At 35.7% G+C, this 27,165-nt stretch overlaps 1 long non-coding RNA gene across 1 annotated transcript; it reads left to right on the plus strand.

The window, feature by feature from the left end:
* Positions 1–5,072, plus strand: LOC110792743 (uncharacterized). Its single transcript, XR_008918615.1, has 3 exons — positions 1–443; positions 2,537–3,475; positions 4,839–5,072. It is a non-coding gene; the product is annotated as an uncharacterized lncRNA (long non-coding RNA).
* Positions 5,073–27,165: the final 22,093 nt, after the last annotated feature.

The raw sequence follows: 27,165 nt of genomic DNA on the forward strand, positions 1-27,165 counted from the left end.
GCAAATCTCAGTTAGAAAATTCCTATTCCAAAATTTATCTTATTCTACAAGAAAAATAGGATTTTGTGGCGATTAATTTGTAACGATTTCACATTTGTTACGGTAAATAAATATGGTTTGCGAAACCCTAAAGGTAATCGTAACAGTTTGTAATCGCCATATTTACCTCTCCATAACCGATACAAACCTAATTATAAGTCTACCCCGCCCTTCTTTTTAGAATTTTCACCCAAAATTTCAATTTTTTGTTCGAAGACCTCCATCCCGCTTTTCTGTAATCTTCTCAAATTAGGGTTAAAAACTGAATTCAGTTTACTCAACTGAAATCAATTCTCTCCTTGTCCATCACGTTGTTGGAAGTTAACAAAATTCAGGCTACAATTGAATTTGCTCTGCAATTATCAATTGAATTCTCACTTGAGGCACACAGCGACATAATCTAGGTAATTATACCTAATTTGTCTCTTTAATATTGTAAGTATATAGTAATTTGGTTGAATTTTAACGTAGTTGGTTGATAATTGGATTTCCATTGCATACCTTTTTAATTTATGATAATTTTTTTGTTTTGAACATTCATGTCATGTGGCAATGGTGAAATGTGATAATCTGGTGTTGAAATTTTTGGTAAAAGACCCAATTTTAGGCCAACTCGAATGTTTTTGTTCATCGTCTTCTCTTCATGATTTCTGGTTATTCGACTAAATACTTTTAATTTCTAGAAGATCGGTTGATCTATACTTGTTTTGAATTGGATTTAAATTTTCTGGGTTTTAGTTTCTCATTCCTACACGAATATCTCTATGAAATAGTTCTTCAATTCTGATCATTGGGATTATGAAATAGTTCCGCGCATCATTTTGCTCGACTTCTAACTGCTATTTAAAAAAAAGTTGTGTTGTCACAAAGAACAAATTACAACTTGAGTCTACAGTTGTGTTCTTTTTTTTAAATAAGTTAGTGAGCTTGTATTAATATTAACACCTTCAAAACACATTACAAAGAAATCTGAAAACCAGGAAGATAAAAAATAGAAGCACACTGCAAAGCTGTAATTTAATCTAAAGGCTATGCCACCGATTTCTACCACATTATGAAACTTTCTTAGGAAAAATGCATAGAACTCCGCTATTGATTGTATTTTTCACAAACTGCAAATTTTGTTGATAGAAGCCACCCTCTGTAGCTAAACAACTTCATTCCTAATTGTCCAAATGCAGTAAACCAGTGCCCCTATACTCGCACCCATGACAGCCCTTCTGAATTTAGACCCACCATTCCTCCTGATGCAATTCATCACCCCTTGCAGGTGATCCATCTGAGATCGAATACCCAACCAAACTTTACTCAACTCATTGCATTTGTTACTGAAGTCACATTGAAACAACAGATGATCATGAGTTTACACATGATTTTCACAGACAGCACAATAAAAAGAGTGACAAACCCCGATTTTAGCCAATCTTTCTCGATTTTGCAATCGGTTAAGTTTGGCTAACAAGAAGAAAAACCGATGTTTAGGAATAGGTAATCTGTTCCAAACATCACCCGCCCAATGTGTAATTGGTGTCTCATCCACCAACTTTAGATACATAACCTTCACGGAGTAGGTAGTCACATGCTGCAGGTTATGCTCAGATATTTTGCTCTTCAACTTATCCCTGACTTCACAAACCTTCCGTCAGTACCAGATACTATCATTACTAGGTTGATAATGCCACCACACACGATCCTTAATGTACACAGAAGTTACCCACCTGATCCACATATTATCTTGCTTAGTAGACACAACCCAAACATACTTTCCCATTGCTACGAAATTCTAAATCTGGATATCTCTCCACTCGATTCCTCCACTCCTTTCTAGGCTTACACACATCCTGCCATGAAACATAACCAGGTTTGTGACTGTAAGCCTCTCCGCTCCAAATAAAAGCTCGACACACCTCTCAATTTCATGTATAACACTCCTAGGTAGAACAAAAACTTGAGCCCAACAAACACGAATGCTCATCAGTACCTATTCAACCAATTGGACCCTTCCCATGTACGACAGATTTCTAGAGCTCCATATTTTATTTCTGTTTGCCATCTTCTCCACCAAACTCACGCAATCAGCCACATATATTCTCTGACAACAGATAGGAACTCCGAGATACTTAAAAGGTAGAGAACCTTTTAAAAAACCAGAGACCTCCAATATCCTATTTTCATCGTCAAGTTTCATACAGCAAGTGTAAATAGAAGTTTTCTGCACATTTTGCTTCAAGACCAGAGGATTTTGAGAAAAGCTTGAATTTGAATTTGTTATCTAACCTATGAAATTGTTTTTTGTATATACTAATACTAGTACTTCAATAAGTGTCTTTCACCATGTTATGATTCTTCTAAGGGGTTTCACTATTCTAACAACTTTGATTTATTGTAATTTTTGATACTATATTTCACTTTTACACTATGGGTTTTTATAAGATGTTAAAATGGCGTTGAAGCTGTGATTATATGTGGTTTCTTAAATCTAGTTGTTACTGCCCAGGCTGATTACTTGTTTGTTTACCTGGTTCTTGTTTTGGGGGCTGAACCGAAGCATGGTACCAGGTGCTGTAGAGTATGCTCTGTCGTTTTCCACTTTTGAAGATGCATGTGTAAGTATTTGAGATATTCATTTTATTCATTTATTTGATGGGAACTTGTATTTACTTTGATGTTGGCATGGCCATTAGCTGTTATACATTAGCCATTGGAGTAAATATATGGCTGTAATATTGGCTTAAGTTGTTTGTGAGGGAAACAAACGCAAAAAATCAAATACTGTGCACACTCCCATGCGCAGGTTAAAGTTTACAGTGGAGAATAAAGAAATTATAAATGGCTATGTGGACGCCCTTGTTACAACAGACACTCTAATTGGACAAAATGTGAAAAAACTGCCTATCACTAGAGTGATGGAATCTAGAGAAGCATGATGGGGGGGGGGGGGGGGCGAGAGAGTACATTAATGTGAGATTTAAAATCTATAATTACTGAAATAAATCAAAATTTAATGACAACTTCTGTTATTAGTTGTGAGATACCGCTCTTTGCATATGTAACAACTCTATATCTCTTTGTTTGTAACTTTTCTTTCGTGTAGGTTGTGTTTGAGTTGATTTCGATGGTTTAGATATTATCGCTTAAAAAAAGTTAGAGACTTTCGAGGAAGTGGATACTAAGTGTATTCACTGTCTTGATATAAGATATTGGCTGAACATACAGGGACATTCAGCCACATAGAAAATAATAAGGTAAAGTAGAAGGCGATGAATTTTGTATATTCGTATAATTATTTTTTGCAGAATGGGATGCGTTTTTTTTTTCTGGTGTAGTATTTGATTACTGGAAGAAGTCTGCACATTGAGACTAGTCTGAATAGTGCACCTGGGATGCTTTTTATCAAGATGGCATTTTAGAAGGAATTGGTGTCAGTCTTGAAAAGGTATTCATGTTACAAATGTCAGAAGAACTTTGTTTTTTTTGTTAAACTTTTAAAGGGCCTCTGCAATTGATTAGTTTTAGCTACATTAAGGGATATTTTCAGTAGTTGTTTACGGGTTGTTGCTCCATCTATATTAGTCTATACTCCTTGGCGTCGATTGTTCTGATTGCACATTTCATCTAACACGGCTTTATATTAAGGACAGTCTCTACAAGTGTGCTTCCTTAACATACTAGGATGTTTCTGTTTTTGTATTTGACTGATTTAACACGATTAAGAGGTATTAAGGAAAATGAGAAATTTTAAACGCTTAGCTCAGATGAATATACCATCCCTCCGAGCTTATCAAATTTATAAAAAAAATATGGGTTAAAATAAAATCCCTTGTCTATGTTTCTGTGATTACATTTGTCTTTTAGATTGTGAGATATAGTAAACTAAGGTTACTCTTTCCATCATTTGGATCATTGAATAAATACAATCCTAAGATTGTATATCTTATTCAGTCACCGGGTAATTAGGAAATCTTAGAGATGTTGCAATGGACATCATTGATAGTATTGATGTGGACGAAGTCAAAGTGGATATTCAACATGTTGAAACAATTGGTTTGGGTTATTATGGTGGTCGAGTTCATTTGTCTGGACTACATCAGAAAGCACTTGAGGAATCTGTTGCAAAAAACTTTAAGAACAATAATCACATTTCTTTCATAAGTCACAATTCGGGTTCCATAAGTAGGTTAGCTGGATTTTATTTTGACGTGGATAGTCTCGGTTTCTGTGATCTGTTAAAGTAGATTATGATTGGATAATAAATAACTTTTTTGCATTACCTAAACACTAAAGTTCCCCTTCCCCAATACTTGATACAGTACAGATTGACTCTCTGGTAATTGGTGATAGTTATTAGGTGTAATTCCTGTAAGTTGGAGACTTACAATATTGCTTGGCATGGATCTTACTTTCTATATTTTCTCAATAGTTGTTCTTGTTTTATGACTTTAATATCTTTTCCATTTCTCTCAAACTTTAATTATATATTGCTGCCTATGACAATGAAAGTAATCAATGTTCCTTAAAGTAGGCTTGGTCTTATAGGAGGGAAAGATCGAAGTAGACAAGTAGTTCAAAAAATTGACAGGCTCATTCTTTGGTCATGTTGGAATATATCATTCATTCATACAGTTTATTACTTTATTCCATTTTAATACCTTGCTGCAGGATGTGAATATTTTGAGAGAATTGATTAGTCAGTGAATCAACTAATAGCAACTACATTTTTCTTTTGGTCTCTTGAAGTCTTTTGATTTTGTTTTCTCTTTTTACCGATACTAATTATCGTACATTTTTTTGACGTGCAGATAACTCGTTGTTTGGGAAACGGTGAAGTTGAGCTTATTTTGGAAGCACCTCGTGTTATTGATTTATAATATATTAGTTGGTTCATTATACTACTGTAGTAGTTAAATAGTTATATATCCTATCCTTTGAAATTATAGACAATATTTAGTTAAGTTTTTAAATTATTAGACAACTTTTTGTTACCTATGTAATAACTTATTACTTATTCCGTATGAGTTAATTATTTTATAATATTTTTTTCTTACAATTATCTAACATTTTAAATGTATGCTCCCTCCGTCCCGGAATACTCGATCCGGTTTGACCGGCACAGAGTTTAAGGGACTTGAATTGACTTATTTAATTTAATAGGTAGTAGTTGATAGTGGGGTATTATTTTAATGTAGTTAGTGGAAGGTGGGTTAAGAGGTGGGGTTGGGGGAGAGTAGGGGTTGAATTTTTAATTATTTTTTGTATGGAGTAGGGGGTAGGTGGGTTAATAGAGGTGGAGTGAGAAATAATATAATATTGTTAGAATATTTCCATTTTTAGAAACATGTCAAGTATTAAGGGACGGCCCGATAAGGAAAACATGTCAAGTATTCCGGGACGGATGGAGTATTCATGTATAAAAAAATATAGTTGTCAATATGCTTGATAATGGCAACTTTTGATAGGCCATTATAATATACTAAATTATAGCGCAAAATAACGTATTACTTTTTTCTGGCGCTAATAATCGCCGCCATAGACTGTCAATGTGGATTGTTATCTTAGCAAATGTATCAATTGCAAAATTACTAGTATCACTTAATTTTGCCACAATAAATAGCAAATAGTAGTGATTATAATCGATAGGATAGGTGTGTAATAGCGTCTATTACATTCGCTACTATAACTACCAACAACATCGATTCTTTTGCCGCTAAAACTAATGTATTTGGTATGTAAACTTAGGGAATTATAGCGATTATAATAGCTACAATAATCGATACTATTATAAATAGTATTTCGTATCGATTGTTTTGGTCTACCCCATTGAATGTAATAATCGCTACTAAAGGCTACAGCAACGGTGGCTATCGCCTCGAATAGCTAATCGTTGGGGAATGCTTTCGTAGCGAATATATTCGCTACTAAAGGTCAAAAGAATCACCACGAAAATCCTTTTTTCTTGTAGTGTCTGGCCTATTTTACTATAAATAGGGCCTCTAGAAACCGGAAAATAACATACAATTCCAACCCTAAACCCTTAAGCTTGAGTATTGACCGAAGCTTTTCTTTGTCCCGTATTCGTGCGTCTGCCGTTTTAACACACTGTTAAGAAGACCCTGCCCGCACGACCGCCTGCTCACTGAATACTGTCGAAGTGCTGCTGAAACCTAAACACAATCCTTAAGCCTAAAATACTCAAAACTCTGGAAGAATCACGTCCAATAGTCAGTCAGCCATCGGAAAGTTCTAAAACCAAACGGAAAGCTAGCAAAGTCAAGTGGTAGGTGTTCCTGAGAGCCGTAGTAAAGCCTACGCTTTGCTGTAACGTGGATCTATATTTATATTGCTTTCCCCACCATATAAATATGCTAACTTTAATCTGCTATATTGCTCACGCCTGAATCAGATAACTCTTGGACAAATCGGTATTGTTAAGTGTTAGGTTATGATACATATGATATTACATAAATCATGCGGAAACAACCATTAACCCAGGAATACATATTATTTACACATAATCATATAGCATAATTTAGATGCATACTCTTTGTTGCGTGCCTTCCCTAGCTGCGCCCGAACCGAACAAGAACAAGTCTTTAGGACTCCAAGTGTCGTCCCTCCGTAGATAGTCCACAACACGTCCGGATCCGCCTTAAGATTGACCAACTAGAATCGCCCTTAAGGTACTAGAATTTTCGGCACTATTGAGCAAGGAATGTGGCTGAATTTTTCTCTCAAAACTCACTTTGAATACTTGAATTAATCTCTTAAAATATGTGACCCTAGGCACGTATTTATAGAGTTATGGAAAGGGAATTGTAATCCTAGTAGGACACGAATTAATTAAACTTAGAATCCTACAAGAACTCTAATTAATTAATTTATCCTTTTAGGAATAGGAATTTAATCATATACTAACTCTAATAGTTTTAGGAATCATGCATGAACACAAACTCACACACACACGGCAGCCACAAGGGCTGCCCATGCGCGTGCGTGCGAGCAGCAGCCCACGCAGCGAGGCCCACGCAGCCGTGGCCTTGGCGCGCGCTGGGCCTGCCTTGCGGTAGGCCTGGGCGCTGCCTTGGCTGGGCTTGTGGCGCGCGTTTGGCTTGCTGGGCGATGGCCCGGCTTCGTGCTGGGCCTTCGTCCGGCAGGCCTCGTCCGATGCTAATTCGTACGATACGCTTCCGATTAAATTCCCGGTTCCGGAACTCATTTCCGATACGAACAATATTTAATATTTCCGATTCCGGAATCAATTTCCGTTTCGAACAAATATTTAATATTTCCGTTTCCGGAATTATTTTCCGATTCCGATAATATTTCCGATTCTGACAATATTTCCGTTTCCGGCAATATTTCCGATTCTGGCAATATTTCCATTTCCGATAATATTTTCCGATACGTACCATGTTTCCGTTTCCGGCAACATCTACGACTTGGATAATATTTATATTTCCGATACGATCCATATTCCCGTTTCCGGCAATATCATCGTTTCCGGAGTATTCATTTCTTGCCTGTGACGATCTCAGCTCCCACTGAAACCAAGATCCGTCGATTCCGAATATCCATAGATGGAGTATCTAATGCCATTAAATACTTGATCCGTTTACGTACTATTTGTGTGACCCTACGGGTTCAGTCAAGAGTAAGCTGTGGATTAATATCATTAATTCCACTTGAACTGAAGCGGCCTCTAGCTAGGCATTCAGCTCACTTGATCTCACTGAATTATTAACTTGTTAATTAATACTGAACCGCATTTATTAGACTTAACATAGAATGCATACTTGGACCAAGGGCATTATTTCCTTCAGTCTCCCACTTGTCCTTAGGGACAAGTGTGCATTTCTTAATTCCTTTGTCGCTCGATGCTTGCTCTTGAACATAAGGTAAGAGTTGTCATCCTTATTATGTCCAGAGGTGTTCCTCGGTTTCAGAGTTCAACTGATCAAATAAACAGATAATCATAGCCTATGATTCATCCGAGCACGGCCATGCATTTCACAGTTTCTAGCTCTCCGAGTGGCCTTGTACAACTTTTAAACATCTCATCCCGATTTATGGGAGGACAATCCCAATCTTGTGATCTTGAGATTAGACTTCGTTTGATAGGTGATTACCTGAGCGTTGCCTTTATAGCCTCCTTTTACGGTGCGACGGTTGGTCAACGTCAAAGCAACCAGTTCTCAAACAAGTAATCTCAAATCACTCAGGTATTGAGGATTTAGTGTCTAATAATTTTAATGAAATTTACTTATGACAGATTTTCATCTCTTACAGTAAAGTTTCATAGGTCTTGTCCGATACTAGTCTTCCCAAAGTAAGTATCTATGCAAATGATTATGACATTGCCATGTCCACATAGTTCAAGAAACAGAACTACTAGTCATGTTGCATTCTAATCGTCTAACGTTTTCTATGCGTCCAATTTTATAGAAAACTCCGACCAGGGACCATTTTCAACCTTTGACATTCAAGTTCACTTGATAGACATTTCTTAGTCACAGGACTGGTCCTGACAGTCTATCTTGAATATATCGTCAAATTTGAAGGGACTCATCATTTAATACTAAACCAAGATTAAATGGAATATGAAAATACATTTAATATATGATAAATGTTCAACCCCAATGTTTTATAACCATGGGCCTCAAACCCATCTTCTAAAACAATTCGTGGAATTCAAAGCTATGCTTGATTTCCAGTGCTACAACGTGAGTGTTGCTTCTCACTTGTTGCATAGGTTTAGTTATCATGCTTTGCCAATCTTAATATCCTTTTCATCGAATGTTCTTCGAGATATGATGATAAGATCTTTTCGAGTTTGTTTATTATGTGATCTAGTCTTTCTTACTTCGATGGTGGTTTTACTCATTTTGCAATGAAGAACCATCAAGTTAGCAGACGTTTTTCTTGCTTCAAGAGTGGTTCTACGCATTTTTCAATGAAGAACCATCAAGCCAGCAGATAGGTGATCTACCCAAGTTCAGTGAAGAACTTTAAACAACCCTGTTTTATTGCTTCTTAGGCAATAATTACTTTTACTTCAACTGTATAGGTTGCTAGTGATGCTTTGTTTGGATTTACCTATCCAGGCAGTTCATAGATATGTGGAAGATTCTCCAACTATATCTTAGAACATAGAAATTATTATTTTAATTTCCCACGCAAGAACTCATGGTCTCCAACCCATGTTGCCATTTTCAAAACACGATGCTCTATAGCTCGTCCTTATCAATGGTTAACTCCAAAGGGTCTTGCTTGATCCTTTGCCAGTGTTTATGCGTGTAGCATCAATATTTAGCATATCTTTATTTCCTTGAATCAAGAACTATTCCTATGTACCTTTTCAAGTACCATAAGTATTCTTGATCTCAATCTAGTTGATCTTTACTTAGATCAATAGAGATTGGTATATGTTCGTCATGCCTAAAGTCATACGATACGTTTTTGGCGATCCTCATATTATATCATATATGATAAATTCTTTTGCAGAATAATTCCCAATTGAATTCTATTCATGTAACTTTAGCTCATCTAGTTTCAGTAGATACTAAATCCAGCTAAATTCTTTGACATATAATATAGGTTTAAGAATCTTACTTAGATTCTTTGATGTTTAACTTAGTAAATGCTTATACATAGTTCAAACATCCTTTACTTAGATTTATTCACATGGGTCGAATATCTCCAATGGAGTCTTTCGTGTTTGATTTAGTAAATGCCATTACTTAATCCAAAACAATAATATAAGATCTTTGTAAATAGATCTTAATACCCAGTATGTACTAAGTTCCGCCATGGTCCATCATTGATGAATAATCTCAAATCTAAGTCATTAGCATTTGAATGTTATTTCTCAATAGAGAGATATGTGTGTGATACACATAGGACCAATTAAGTTTTATGTACTCCCACTAAACTTCTTATACATCTATAAGAATCATGTACATTTTATGAAACTAAAATACTTATTAGCTTCACTAAAATACATTTCTAATTCCCAATTGCTTGCTTAAATCTGTACTTAGATTTTATAAACTAGCTTTTCTTTTCAAGCATTTATTTGGATCCACAAATCCTATGACATACCATGTACATAGTTTATTCCAACATTTGATTGAGGAATACGTTTTGTCATCCAATTGCTATATGTACCAATATGCAATCATTGCTTGAATATAGACTTGAGCATTACGATTATGCATGAGGTTTCAACACAATCCATGTCATGAATTTGCTTGTAACCTTTAGCAACTAATCTAGCTTTGTGTGTGAACACAATTTCATGTTTGATGGTTTTTATCCTTGAAACAAACTTGCAACCAATAGGTGTGAAACTATTCTTGCAAATCAACAAAATTTCAATTTTGTCATCAAAACATTGAGTATGTTTTATGGCCTCCAACCATTTAAAACCTTTGAGTCTATATATGGCCTCTAACCATTTTAGGGAATCTGGGTTTCGTCATAGCTTTCTTACAAGTCACAAACTCATTAATTTACATGATAATAGTTTGACTGCAAGTTGTAGGTTTCTTCACTATCTAATAGAAGAATATCATAGTTTCATTGACCAGAACTCTATGTTTCTTTACTATCTAATAGAAGAATCTCATAGTTCCAGTGACTTGAACTCTATGCCTACTTGGGTATAGAACATCAAACAACAGAATATCAATAGCCACTTGAAAGTCCTTTGAATATTCTGTTCTCCTTGAAGCACTTGTAAAGTCTTCTAAGAGATGTCTATTCTTTAAAGTCACTTCTAAAGTCCTTAAAGAATAAGTTCGGATTTTCTGAAGCACTTCGAAAAGCCTCCGGAATGTCCGTTTATGTTTGTTGTTCGCCTCGAAAACTTTCGAGGTCTATTTTCTCCCACTTGTCATTTTGGAAACGAATCTCCAAAAGGACATTATTTCGAGCAAACAAACATTATGTTCTCAAAAATTCGTGGTAGAAACAATACCCTTGTGTCTCATTTGAATAAATCACAATGAAACATATATCTATACTTGGGCCTTAGTTTGTTGAATAACAAACACTAAGCTCCCACTGAGTTTAGGAACTCTTTAGATATATTATGAAAAGATATTCTGAAATTACTTTTCAATAGCTTTGACGAATTTGGTTTAGTTTGGTGGTAGTTGAGCATTTTGTTTTAGAAATTATAGGAAAAGTCTTTATGATCCATCATTGATCGAATCAAGTACTAATTGACTTCGATTATTCCAACTAAGATATGCCATATCTTATGGACCTAGATTGTGAAATTACAACACACAATCATTGATGATCATATTTGGTCTCAAGTAATCATCAACATGATCTAACCTAGATCTTTATGATTTCTTGCCAAGTGGATTTTATACTTCTGAATCTTTGAACTAGCCAAACAGATTCAACTTATATCACATTTGAGTAAATAAACCTATATTCACTTAAATCCATGTGAAATAATAAAGTCATAAAATCTTTCTTTAGCTTTGAACTCTATTGTCTAGGCGTTCTAAAAATAGTTCATATCTTTTGTTACTTTCAACAAGTAAGACTAGTTGTCTTAAAATGATCTAGAAATCAATCAACTTTCAAAAGTCCATCAAAATAGAGCTTATGAATGTTAACTTGTTGATATGGTCTAAGCAACAATGCCAAAGATTAGTGGAACTCAAATCAAGGGGTTGATTTGAACCTAGTAAAGTTCTTTAAAGAGTTGTTTGTTTTAATCAAGCATATTGACTCAACCTGTAATTGACCATTTCATTCAAATAAACAAAAAAACATTGTTTTTGTTTTTCTTGAATGTGAGTCTTTCTGTGTTTGAAGCAGAAATTTAGGTATGCTGATTATGGAACAAAATAGCCATTAAGTTCCAGCCTTTGAAAGGACTTAAAACAAACTTAGATGACCCTACAATTAATGTAGCAATGCCATGCTTCATTTCCCACTTGTAGGTCATTAGTGTATCTTAGCTTCCATTGTTTGAGTTATTACCGAAGTAAGAACCTCAAGCGGTATATGATACCAAGGAAGTTTGATTGCTAGGTCACTTCTCTTTAAACATAAACTTATAGGTAGAAACGGAATCGTAATTCATTTCATTTGTTCCTCGTTTTCCTATTTCTTGTACCCTTTCTTATAGTCTTAAGAATTGAATTCTTTAGTGTTGACTTTTATACTTTGTTAGACATGTCCAATGTCACCCCAACAAGGTTCTTTACCATTTTAATTTATGTTGAATATTTTGCTTCAACTAGATGATCTTACCAGAAGCTTCTAAAGTTCTCTAAGCATCGATCTATTCGAATGTCTAGGGACTAGACTCATTCGAGAATTAAATGGACAAAGATATTAGGTTGTTAACCATTGGTAAAGCTGAGCGTTTTAAGCTCAATGCTTTAAGATCTCAAAACTACATTGTATTTTGAATTCACAAGCACCAATTGGTTTGCCATTCGACTTTGATGTTCGAAAACAACCATAAAAGTCGCTATAAGAAACGTACATTTTAAATTGCTCACTTTCTCTCATTTCCGTGAATCGTTCTTGGATTCACTACAAATCGAGGAAATTTACTGTTACCTTTCTAAAAGGATTTACTGCAGTGCAAGATATTTAATTATAAACAATAATTAAAACATACATTGAAGCATGCAAAGTCTAAACATTTATCATGAATAATAACTTTAAAATGAAAGCAATCATGCAATTTAAACAAGTCATTAGCATTTTATTCGAATTATGTGTTCCGGCAGGTGTGAATAAAATGATTCCAAGATCCTAAAATCATTGAAGAACTAAGCACAGTTTGTCGACTTAATCCTAGAACATCTTAGGTAAGCAAAAGCCTTTTGCTAATAGTCTAGAAACTATTCTTGGTTGATAGGTACGTCTAAGAACTTATTAGGTAAACCTATCGATTTTGCCACGACATAAAAGGACTCCTTACTTATATCGTTGAGTTTCACCAAAACTAACATGTACTCACAATTATTTGTGTACCTTGCCCCTTTAGGACCAATAAGTAACACCTCGCTGAGCGAAAACTATTACTAGATTGATGTAAAGGATATCCAAGCAAGTGTATATTTTGGCATGGCACCTTTTAACTCAATTTTTAAGTTTGGAACTTAAGGCTCTTACTATGTTGGTTAGATTTTAAGTGAACTAAAATCCTTAATCATGCAACATAATCAAGCTTTTGATCTCATGCATTTTAAGACATATTTAAAAGCAATAAATAACTTAAAACATGCATAAGATAAATGTGATCTAGTATGGCCCGACTTCATCTTGAAGCTTTAACTTCAAAGTCCGTCTTGAAAATCTCCGTGGGAGGCACCATTTTCTTCAAATAGGATAAGCTATAATTAAAACTAATTATAACTATTGATGGTACGCAGACCATATTTGAATTGAAAAACGACTTTGGTACTTTAGACCAATTACATTCAAATTAATGGTACGCAGACCATATTTTCTATCCTATTTGGGCCATACTAGTCACTTCATAACCTGCAAAACAGTACATATACAATATATACCATTCACCCATTCATTATCATGAATGGCCCACATAGCTGGTTAGTAAAACACATTATGCATCACGTAAACATTTGCAGCAATTAATCAAGGGCACCAATAATCTACCAATTATTCAGTCCTTATTAATTCTAATCAAGTTGTTTTAACCTTAAGGATTTGTAGACCTAATCAAGAGTTTTATGACTAAAAGGGCTCCTGTTAGGTTATGATACATATGACAATTCATAAATCATGCGGAAACAACCATTAAGCCAGGAATACATATTATTTACACATAATCATATAGCATAATTTAGATGCATACTCTTTGTTGCGTGCCTTCCCTAGCTGCGCCCGAACCGAACAAGAACAAGTCTTTAGGACTCCAAGTGTCGTCCCTCCGTAGATAGTCCACAGCACGTCCGGATCCGCCTTAAGATTGACCAACTAGAATCGCCCTTAAGGTACTAGAATTTTCGGCACTCTTAGGTAAGAAATATGGCTGAATTTTTCTCTCAAAACTCACTTTGAATACTTGAATTAATCTCTTGAAAATATGTGACCCTAGGCACGTATTTATAGAGTTATGGAAAGGGAATTGGAATCCTAGTAGGATGCGAATTAATTAAACTTAGAATCCTACAAGAACTCTAATTAATTAAGTTATCCTTTTAGGAATAGGAATTTAATCATATACTAACTCTAATAGTTTTAGGAATCATGCATGAACACAAACTCACACACACACGGCAGCCACGAGGGCCGCCCATGCGTGTGCGTGCGAGCAGCAGCCCAGGCAGCGAGGCCATGGCCTTGGAGCGCGCTGGGCCTGCCTTGCGGTGGGCCTGGGCGCTGCCTTGGCTGGGCGCGCGTTTGGCTTGTTGGGCGATGGCCCGACTTCGTGCTGGGCCTTCGTCCGGCAGGCCTCGTCCGATGCTAATTCGTACGATACGCTTCCGATTAAATTCCCGGTTCCGGAATTCATTTCCGATACGAACAATATTTAATATTTCCGATTCCGGAATCAATTTCCGTTTCGAACAAATATTTAATATTTCCGTTTCCAGAATTATTTTCCGATTCCGATAATATTTCCGATTCTGACAATATTACCGTTTCCGGCAATATTTCCGATTCTGGCAATATTTCCATTCCCGATAATATTTTCCGATACGTACCATGTTTCCGTTTCCGGCAACATCTACGACTTGGATAATATTTATATTTCCGATACGATCCATATTTCCGTTTCCGGCAATATCATCGTTTCCGGAGTATTCATTTCTTGCCTGTGACGATCTCAGCTCCCACTGAAACCAAGATCCGTCGATTCAGAATATCCATAGATGGAGTATTTAATGCCATTAAATACTTGATCCGTTTACGTACTATTTGTGTGACCCTACGGGTTCAGTCAAGAGTAAGCTGTGGATTAATATCATTAATTCCACTTGAACTGAAGCGGCCTCTAGCTAGGCATTCAGCTCACTTGATCTCACTGAATTATTAACTTGTTAATTAATACTGAACCGCATTTATTAGACTTAACATAGAATGCATACTTGGACCAAGGGCATTATTTCCTTCAGTCTCCCACTTGTCCTTAGGGACAAGTGTGCATTTCCTAATTTCTTTGTCGCTCGATGCTTGCTCTTGAACATAAGGTAAGAGTTGTCATCCTTATTATGTCCAGAGGTGTTTCTCGGTTTCAGAGTTCAACTGATCAAATAAACAGATAATCATAGCCTATGATTCATCCGAGCACGGCCATGCATTTCACAGTTTCTAGCTCTCCGAGTGGCCTTGTACAACTTTTAAGCATCTCATCCCGATTTATGGGAGGACAATCCCTATCTTGTGATCTTGAGATTAGACTTCGTTTGATAGGTGATTACCTGAGCGTTGCCTTTATAGCCTCCTTTTACGGTGCGACGGTTGGTCAACGTCAAAGCAACCAGTTCTCAAACAAGTAATCTCAAATCACTCAGGTATTGAGGATTTAGTGTCTAATAATTTTAATGAAATTTACTTATGACAGATTTTCATCTCTTACAGTAAAGTTTCATAGGTCTTGTCCGATACTAGTCTTCCCAAAGTAAGTATCTATGCAAATGATTATGACATTGCCATGTCCACATAGTTCAAGAAACGGAACTACTAGTCATCTTGCATTCTAATCGTCTAACGTTTTCTATGCGTCCAATTTTATAGAAAACTCCGACTAGGGACCATTTTCAACCTTTGACATTCAAGTTCACTTGATAGACATTTCTTAGTCACAGGACTGGTCCTGATAGTCTATCTTGAATATATCGTCAAATTTGAAGGGACTCATCATTTAATACTAAACCAAGATTAAATGGAATATGAAAATACATTTCATATATGATAAATGTTCAACCCCCATGTTTTATAACCATGGGCCTCAAACCCATCTTCTAAAACAATTCATGGAATTCAAAGCTATGCTTGATTTCCAGTGCTACAACGTGAGTGTTGCTTCTCACTTGTTGCATAGGTTTAGTTATCATGCTTTGCCAATCTTAATATCCTTTTCATCGAATGTTTTTCGAGATATGATGATAAGATCTTTTCGAGTTTGTTTATTATGTGATCTAGTCTTTCTTACTTCGATGGTGGTTTTACTCATTTTGCAATGAAGAACCATCAAGTTAGCAGACGTTTTTCTTGCTTCAAGAGTGGTTCTACGCATTTTTCAATGAAGAACCATCAAGCCAGCAGATAGGTGATCTACCCAAGTTCAGTGAAGAACTTTAAACAACCATGTTTTATTGCTTCTTAGGCAATAATTACTTTTACTTCAACTGTATAGGTTGCTAGTGATGCTTTGTTTGGATTTACCTATCCAAGCAGTTCATAGATATGTGGAAGACTCTCCAACTATATCTTAGAACATAGAAATTATTATTTTAATTTCCCACGCAACAACTCATGGTCTCCAATCCATGTTGCCATTTCAAAACACGATGCTCTATAGCTCGTCCTTATCAATGGTTAACTCCAAAGGGTCTTGCTTGATCCTTTGCCAGTGTTTATGCGTGTAGCATTAATATTTAGCATATCTTTATTTCCTTGAATCAAGAACTATTCCTATGTACCTTTTCAAGTACCATAAGTATTCTTGATCTCAATCTAGTTGATCTTTACTTAGATCAATAGAGATTGGTATATGTTCGTCATGGCTAAAGTCATACGATACGTTTTTGGCGATCCTCATATTATATCATACATGATAAATTCTTTTGCAGAATAATTCCCAATTGAATTCTATTCATGTAACTTTAGCTCATCTAGTTTCAGTAGATACTAAATCCAGCTAAATTCTTTGACATATAATATAGGTTTAAGAATCTTACTTAGATTCTTTGATGTTTAACTTAGTAAATGCTTATACATAGTTCAAACATCCTTTACTTAGATTTATTCACATGGGTCGAATATCTCCAATGGAGACTTTCGTGTTTGATTTAGTAAATGCCATTTACTTAATCCAAAACAATATCATAAGATCTTTGTAAATAGATCTTAATACCCAGTATGTACTAAGTTTCGCCTTGGTCCGTCATTGATGAATAATCTCAAATCTAAGTATTTAGCATTTGAATGTTATTTCACAATAGAGAGATATGTGTGTGATACACATAGGACCAATTAAGTTTTATGTACTCCCACTAAACTTCTTATATATCTATAAGAATCATGTACATTTTATGAAACTAAAATACTTATTAGCTTCACTAAAATACAGTTCTAATTCCCAATTGCTTGCTTAAATCTGGACTTAGATTTCATAAGCTAGCTTTCCTTTTCAAGCATTTATTTGGATCCACAAATCCTATGACATACCATGTACATAGTTTATTCCAACATTTGATTGAGGAATACGTTTTGTCATCCAATTGCCATATGTACCAATATGCAATCATTGCTTGAATTATAGACTTAAGCATTACGATTTTGCATGAGGTTTCAACACAATCCATGCCATGAATTTGCTTGTAACCTTTAGCAACTAATCTAGCTTTGTGTGTGAACACAATTCCATGTTTGATGGTTTTTATCCTTAAAACAAACTTGCAACCAATAGGTGTGAAACTATTCTTGCAAATCAACAAAATTTCAATTTTGTCATCAAAACATTGAGTATGTTTTATGGCCTCTAACCATTTAAAACATTTGAGTCTATATATGGCCTCTAACCATTTTAGGGAATCTGGGTTTCGTCATAGATTTCTTACAAGTCACAAACTCATTAATCTACATGATAATAGTTTGACTGCAAGTTGTAGGTTTCTTCACTATTTAATAGAAGAATCTCATAGTTTCATTGACCTGATCTCTATGTTTCTTCACTATCTAATAGAAGAATCTCATAGTTTCAGTGACTTGAATTCTATGCCTACTTGGGTATAGAACATCAAACAATAGAATATCAATAGCCACTTGAAAGTCCTTTGAATATTCTGTTCTCCTTGAAGCACTTGTAAAGTCTTCTAAGAGATGTCTATTCTTTAAAGCCACTTCTAAAGTCCTTAAAGAATAAGTTCGGATTTTCTGAAGCACTTCGAAAAGCCTCCGGAATGTCCGTTTATGTTTGTTGTTCGCCTCGAAAACTTTCGAGGTCTATTTTCTCCCACTTGTCATTTTGGAAACGAATCTCCAAAAGGACATTATTTCGAGCAAACAAACATTATGTTCTCAAAAATTCGTGGTAGAAACAATACCCTTGTGTCTCATTTGAATAAATCACAATGAAACATATATCTATACTTGGGCCTTAGTTTGTTGAATAACAAACACTAAGCTCCCACTGAGTTTTGCAACTCTCTAGATATATTTTATGAAAAGTTATTCTGAAATTACTTTTCAATAGCTTTGACGAATTTGGTTTAGTTTGGTGGTAGTTGAGCATTTTGTTTTAGAAATTATAGGAAAAGTCTTTATGATTCATCATTAATCGAATCAAGTACTAATTGACTTTGATTATTCCAACTAAGATATGCCATATCTTATTGACCTAGATTGTGAAATTACAATACACAATCATTGATGATCATATTTGGTCTCAAGTAATCATCAACATGATCTAACCTAGATCTTTATGATTTCTTGCCAAGTGGATTTTATACTTCTGAATCTTTGAACTAGCCAAACAGATTCAACTTATATCACATTTGAGTAAATAAACCTACATTCACTCAAATCTATGTGAAATAAAGTCATAAAATCTTTCTTTAGCTTTGAACTCTATTGTCTAGGCGTTCTAACAATAGTTCATATCTTTTGTTACTTTCAACAAGTAAAACTAGTCGTCTTAAATTGATCTAGAAATCAATGAACTTTCAAAAGTCCATAAAAATAGAGCTTTTGAATGTTAACTTGTTGATGTGGTCTAAGCAACAATGCCAAAGATTAGTGGAACTCAAATCAAGGGGTTGATTTGAACCTAGTAAAGTTCTTTAAAGAGTTGTTTGTTTTAATCAAGCATATTGACTCAACCTGTAATTGACCATTTCATTCAAATAAACAAACAAACATTGTTTTTGTTTTTCTTGAATGTGAGTCTTTCTGTGTTTGAAAACAGAAATTTAGGTATGTTGATTATGGAACAAAATAGCCATTAAGTTCCAGCCTTGAAAGGACTTAAAACAAACTAGATGACCCTACAACTAATGTAGCATGCTTCATTTCCCACTTGTAGGTCATTAGTGTAGCCTAGCTTCCATTGTTTGAGTTATTACTGAAGTAAGAACCTCAAGCGGTATATGATACCAAGGAAGTTTGATTGCTAGGTCACTTCTCTTTAAACATAAACTTATAGGTAGAAACGGAATCGTAAATTCCTTTCATTTGTTCCTCGTTTTCCTATTTCTTGTACCCTTTCTTATAGTCTTAAGAATTGAATTCTTTAGTGTTGACTTTTATACTTTGTTAGACATGTCCAATGTCACCCCAACAAGGTTCTTAACATTTAATTTATGTTGAATATTAAGTTTCAACTAGATGATCTTACCAGAAGCTTCTAAAGTTCTCTAAGCATCGATCTATTCGAATGTCTAGGGACTAGACTCATTCGAGAATTAAATGGACAAAGATATTAGGTTGTTAACCATTGGTAAAGCTGAGCGTTTAAGCTCAATGCTTTATGATCTCAAAACTACAGTGTATTTTGAATTCACAAGCACCAATTGGTTTGTCATTCGATTTTGATATTCGAAAACAACCATAAAAGTCGATATAAGAAACGTACATTTTAAATTGCTCACTTTCTCTCTTTTCCGTGAATCGTTCTTGGATTCACTACCAATCGAGGAAATTTACTGTTACCTTTCTAAAAGGATTTATTGCAGTGCAAGATATTTAATTATAAACAATAATTAAAACATACATTGAAGCATGCAAAGTCTAAACATTTATCATGAATAATAACTTGAAATTAAAGCAACCATGCAATTCAAACAAGTTATTAGCATTTTATTCGATTTTATTGTTCCGGCAGGTGTGAATAAAATGATTCCAAGATCCTAAAATCATTGAAGAACTAAGCACAGTTTGTCGACTTAATCCTAGAACATCTTAGGTAAGCAAAAGCCTTTTGCTAATAGTCTAGAAACTACTCTTGGTTGATAGGTACGTCTAAGAACTTATTAGGTAAACCTATCGATTTTGCCACGACATAAAAGGACTCCTTACTTATATCGTTGAGTTTCACCAAAACTAACATGTACTCACAATTATTTGTGTACCTTGCCCCTTTAGGACCAATAAGTAACACCTCGCTGAGCGAAAACTATTACTAGATTGATGTAAAGGATATCCAAGCAAGTGTATATTTTGGCATGGCACCTTTTAATTATTCAGTCCTTATTAATTCTAATCAAGTTGTTTTAACCTTAAGGATTTGTAGACCTAATCAAGAGTTTATGACTAAAAAGCGCTCCCACTTAAACCAATAAATTCATATGCTTTACTAATTTTAAACATAAAAATGTATTTCAAGTCTAACCGGAAACATACAAATTTAATTAAAATTTAAAGCTCATATAAATTTATAATTGAATCCAAAAAGTTTAATTTAATTTCAGTCGTATTTAAATTAATTCATGATTTTAATTTTAGTAAAATAATTAGAATAAATAAAATTTATTATAATTACAATATTCAAAATTAAAATCCAAGAAAATAATTTAAATTATTAATTTCTAAAATTAATTAAAATTACGTAAACTGAGAAATTTCAAATTAAACATTCAAAACGATCTAATCGCAACGCAAACACCCTACGCATCGCACGCCCATGGGCCACACGCACACAGCCATCGCTGGCCATGTGCGCGCAGCCCATGCGCTCGTCGCATAGCTGCTGCATCTTCCATCGCAAGCCATCGCACGCTGTGGTGCTCGCTGCGCGCGCGCCAGCGCTCGACGCACGCGAGCCATCGCTCGCTGTGCGCGCTCGCCAGCGCTCGCTGCGCGCGCTCCATCGCTCGCTGTGCGCGCGAGCAATTGCGCGCGATCAATCGCTGGGCGCAGCGCTCGTGGCACGCGAGCTTGCGCTCGCTGCGCGCGAGGCTGCGCGCTCTTGCGCGAGGCAGTGCGCGTTGTGGCGCAGCTCGCTTGCTGCCCACACGCGACTGCCATGGCTTGCCTTTCGCCCATGCCCATTCGTCCATAGCTCGTGGCCCACGACACAAGGCAGGGCTGCTGCCTTGTGCTCGTGCACCATGCCTTGCTCATTGCATTCGTGCCGCACGGGCGACGAGCTCCCTTGCTCGTCGTCGCATGCCCGCACTATACAACACCCCTTAAGGGTAACACGAAGCGTCCATTGCTTTGTGCGTGCAAGTTATATGAACGAATCGCATAAAAAATTAAAATTTATATTTAAAATTAATGACAAATTAATAAATAATATTAATTTCATAATTTTAGGGCGAAAAAATCGAAAATTTATTATCCAATTGATTTCCGATTATTATGGATTCAAGTCTAGGTCATAAAAATTTAAAATTTATCATAAATTTACAATTTTTATGGTGGTTTTTAATCATAGGTTTCTAATTAAATTATAATTAATTATGAAAATCAAATTAATTCTAAATTATTCTAATTTTCAACAAATTAATCATAATTACAAATTAGATTGCATAATTAACAAGGCTAGGCATTCAAACTTGTTAAAAATATATAGTAGGTCAATCAAAAATTCAAGATTTATCAACAAGAATCGCAAATATTTAATTTAACATCTTAAATTTACGAAATTTTGCATTCGAAAAACTAAAACCTTCGAAAAGTCATAGTTAGGCTTCGAATTTGAGAATTCTGGGTTCGGCAGAAAAATATTGTTTTTGTCAAAATTTTAGAATGCCTTTTACATGCGGAATTGACACAAAAATCACTCGATTTGGATGAGTAACGAAGAAACTGCCGAAAAACTGCGTACGTATAATTAAATAAACGCAATTTGCAATTAATTAACAATTACGAAAATTAATCACCCCTTTTAATTCTTGCAAATTTGTAATATTTAACCATGTTCATGCAATTTAGATTATGAAAATAATAAGGGGCTCGTGATACCACTGTTAGGTTATGATACATATGATATTACATAAATCATGCGGAAACAACCATTAACCCAGGAATACATATTATTTACACATAATCATATAGCATAATTTAGATGCATACTCTTTGTTGCGTGCCTTCCCTAGCTGCGCCCGAACCGAACAAGAACAAGTCTTTAGGACTCCAAGTGTCGTCCCTCCGTAGATAGTCCACAGCACGTCCGGATCCGCCTTAAGATTGACCAACTAGAATCGCCCTTAAGGTACTAGAATTTTCGGCACTATTGAGCAAGGAATGTGGCTGAATTTTTCTCTCAAAACTCACTTTGAATACTTGAATTAATCTCTTAAAATATGTGACCCTAGGCACGTATTTATAGAGTTATGGAAAGGGAATTGTAATCCTAGTAGGACACGAATTAATTAAACTTAGAATCCTACAAGAACTCTAATTAATTAATTTATCCTTTTAGGAATAGGAATTTAATCATATACTAACTCTAATAGTTTTAGGAATCATGCATGAACACAAACTCACACACACACGGCAGCCACAAGGGCTGCCCATGCGCGTGCGTGCGAGCAGCAGCCCACGCAGCGAGGCCCACGCAGCCGTGGCCTTGGCGCGCGCTGGGCCTGCCTTGCGGTAGGCCTGGGCGCTGCCTTGGCTGGGCTTGTGGCGCGCGTTTGGCTTGCTGGGCGATGGCCCGGCTTCGTGCTGGGCCTTCGTCCGGCAGGCCTCGTCCGATGCTAATTCGTACGATACGCTTCCGATTAAATTCTCGGTTCCGGAATTCATTTCCGATACGAACAATATTTAATATTTCCGATTCCGGAATCAATTTCCGTTTCGAACAAATATTTAATATTTCCGTTTCCGGAATTATTTTCCGATTCCGATAATATTTCCGATTCTGACAATATTTCCGTTTCCGGCAATATTTCCGATTCTGGCAATATTTCCATTTCCGATAATATTTTCCGATACGTACCATGTTTCCGTTTCCGGCAACATCTACGACTTGGATAATATTTATATTTCCGATACGATCCATATTCCCGTTTCCGGCAATATCATCGTTTCCGGAGTATTCATTTCTTGCCTGTGACGATCTCAGCTCCCACTGAAACCAAGATCCGTCGATTCCGAATATCCATAGATGGAGTATTTAATGCCATTAAATACTTGATCCGTTTACGTACTATTTGTGTGACCCTACGGGTTCAGTCAAGAGTAAGCTGTGGATTAATATCATTAATTCCACTTGAACTGAAGCGGCCTCTAGCTAGGCATTCAGCTCACTTGATCTCACTGAATTATTAACTTGTTAATTAATACTGAACCGATTTATTAGACTTAACATAGAATGCATACTTGGACCAAGGGCATTATTTCCTTCATTAAGCTCCCTTAATCAATTTAAATCAGCGTTTTGACATCTGTTTAGTAAATATATATGCATTAAAATCAATCAAGAGTAGTAATGTAGCATAACGCATGTCCCATCATCGTCACAATTGAACTAGTAAGGACCGCGTCGCGTGGGATAATGTTGAGCACTCCCCGTATTAGTAAACGTCCCCCGAATTCTCAATCTCTGCTCCGCTGGATTTACTTCTATGGCCGTTGTGAATCACATATGTTTGCACTCCAGACATATCACGACAATCGGATTTCGTCAGTTTTCTTAAACTAAATGGCGACTCCTAAAGACTAGTAAAAAGAGGCTAACGCCCACAGTTAGTCCCTGTTTACTTAATATGCTTTCCACATCCAGGGGAAAAGTCGTGCGGGCCGTACACTCTTCCTAAGAGGCGTCCCGTCGTGTTTTTTCGACCCCCTTACAAGTGGTATCACGAGCCTCTAATTAATTGCATAATCATTTAAATTAATATGGATTAATATTATAAATTTGCAAAGAATTAAAGGGGTGAATTAATTTGGTATAATTAAATGCAAATTCGTGCGATTATTAATTAATATGTTCGCAGGATCGACAGCAGTTTTGTCAATAATGCTCGGAATCTTATGTTTCTATAGTGAATTCCGCATGTAAACGGCGTTTTAAAATTTTGACAAATCCTAACAATGGGTACCGAACCCAAAATTCCAAAATTCGGACGTTTTTCGTTTTTCGGATGCATAATTAAAATTTTAGTGATATTAAAAATTAATATTTGCTAATCTTGTATGTAAATCTTGAATCTATGATTGACCCACTCCATATGTTTAACAATTTTAAGGCTTAAACTTGTTAATTATACAACCTAATTTGTAATTATAATTAATTTGTTGAATTTCAAATAATTTAGTATTTGTTTTGATTTTCATAATTAATTGATAATTTAATTGGGATCCAATAATTAAAAACCACCATAAAATTTGTTAAAGTTTAGAAATTTTAAAATTTTATGACCTAGATTTTAATCCCTAATAAATCGTATAATCGAAAATTGATTTGATTAATAAATTTTCGAATTTATCGCCTAAGTTTACGAAATTAATATGAGTTATTAATTTGTCGTTAAATTTAATTATAAAAGTTTCAATTTATAAAGTTCCGTTCACAAAATTTCACGCACAAAGCAATGGATAGCTAAGTGTTACCCTTAAGGGGTGTTGCATTGGTGCGGGAATGCGATGACGAGCAAGGGAGCTCGTCACCCATGCGGTATTGGCAGCGAGCAAGCACAAGCGCGCGCACCAGGCTTCGGGTCTGTGCGATGTGTACGGTGAGCAAGTGAGTGTGGGCGATGTAGCAAGCAATGCGAGGCAGGAGGCAGGGCGGGCAGTACGCTGAGCAAGGGAGCTCGCGTACCACTGCGCCAAGCCCCACTGCCCAGCGCACACGCAGGCAGCGAGCTGTGCAGTGTGTGTTGTGGCTTACGCTACGGCCAGCGACCAAGCAACAGGCCATGGATGTTGCACTCGTGCACGCGGCCCATGGGCGCTTCTGCTGCCAGCTAAGGTGAGGCGTGGGCTTCGGCCTACGGCCTTGCCATAGTTTGTTGCATCGTTCGTGTTAATTTTTCGTTGATCACGATTTTAATTTATTTTAATTTCGTACTTATAATTTTTCTCGGAATCTAATTTTGTTAAGTTATTATAATTAATTTTATACTAATTATTTAATAAAATTAAAACCTTGATAAATTATAATTAATTTATTTTAATCAACCGAAAAATATTTAAGGGATTTAAAATTATTTATATGAGCTTTAAATTTTAAATTAAATTTGTAAGTTTCCAGTTGGACTAGGAAATACAACTCTATGTTTAAAATTAGTAAAGCATATAAATCTTGGTTTTAGTGGGAGCTTTTACTCATTAAACACTTGATTCGGTCTTTATTACTTTATGGTTAAAACAACTCGATTAGAACTAATAAGGTTGAATAATTTGTAGATTGTTGGAACCTTGATTAGTTGCTACAAATATTTATGTGATGCATATTTTCTGCTAACTTGCTAAGTGGGTCATTCATTGATAAATGTATGGGTGAATGGTATATTGTAAATATATTGTTTTGTAGGTTGCGCAAAGTGACTAGTATGACCCAAATAGGACAAAAAATATGGTCCGCGTACCATTAAATTTGAATGTAAAATATGGTCAAAAGTACCATGGTTTTTATTTAAATATGGTATGGGTACCATCAATTTTTTGTATTTAGTTTAATTATTGCAAAATCCTATTTGGTGAAAATGGCGCCTCCCTTGGTGAAATTCAAAGAACGGAGTTTCCAATCCATCTTCAAGACGGAATTTCAAGATTGAAGCTTCAAGATGAAGTCGGGCTATACTAGATCACAAATTTTATCTTATGCATGTTTTAAGATATTTATTGCTTTAAATATTTCTTGATATTATGCATGAGATTATGGCTTGCTTATGTTGCATGATTAAGGATTTTAATTCACTTAAAATCTAACCAACATAGTAAAAGCCTTAAGTTCCAAAGTTTAAAATTGAGTTAAAAGGTGTCATTCCAAAATAACACTTACTTTCTCACCTTTATGTCAAGTTAGTGATAGTTTTCCGCCAAAGCGAGGTGTCACTTCTTGATTTTATTGGGGTAAGGTGCACATTAGTTGTGAGTACAAGTTGATTTTGGTTGAACTCAACGATATATGTAAGGAGTCCTTTTATGTCGTGGCAAATGGAATAGGTTTTCCTAATAAGAACTCAGACGTGCCTATCAACCAAGAGTAGTTTCTAGACTATTAGCAACGGATTTCCTTACCTAAAATGTTTTAGAATTAAGACAAGCCAAAGCATGCTTAGTTCTTTAATGGTTTTGAGAATCTGGGATTCATTTTATTCACACGTAACGGAACACATAAACTCGAATAAAATGATTAATAACTTTGAATTATGCATGATTGCTTGAACATAATTTTATTAAGAGCATGTATGAATGGTTATTTACTTGTTCATTCTTTTCAATTGTAGTTTTTACTATGGCAAACAACAATTCGTTCAAAATTCGATCAATTCTCGAAAAGGAGAAGTTGAACAGGAAAAACTTCCTTGACTGGCAAAGGAACTTGCAAAGAGTTCTTATGCAGGAAAGGAAGGAGTATGTCCTGGATGAGGAGATGCCCGAAGCCGATGGCGAAGGGGTCACTTAGGCTGCCCTCAATCATTGGATTGAAGCCAACAAGGATGTGAAGTGCCTAATGCTTGCTACAATGGGAGCAGACCTACATAAAAAGTTCATCAACTCAGATGCTTTCACTATCACCAGTGAGTTGAAGAATATGTTCCAAGGTCTGGCAAGAGTCGAAAGATTCAAAACCCATAGAAATTCTTGAGACCAAGCTCAAGAAAGGCGAGCCCGTAAGTCCACATGTTCTCAAAATGATTGGACCCATTGAGAATATTAGTAGGCTGGATCATCAATTCTCCCAAGAAATGGATGTAGACACCATCCTCCACTCTCTTCATAGCGGGTATGATCAGTTCAAGCTAAACTACAACATGAATTGTTTGGAGAAATCGCTTACTG

The sequence above is a fragment of the Spinacia oleracea genome, chromosome 4, assembly GCF_020520425.1.
Source record: "Spinacia oleracea cultivar Varoflay chromosome 4, BTI_SOV_V1, whole genome shotgun sequence".
Lineage (NCBI taxonomy): Eukaryota > Viridiplantae > Streptophyta > Magnoliopsida > Caryophyllales > Amaranthaceae > Spinacia > Spinacia oleracea.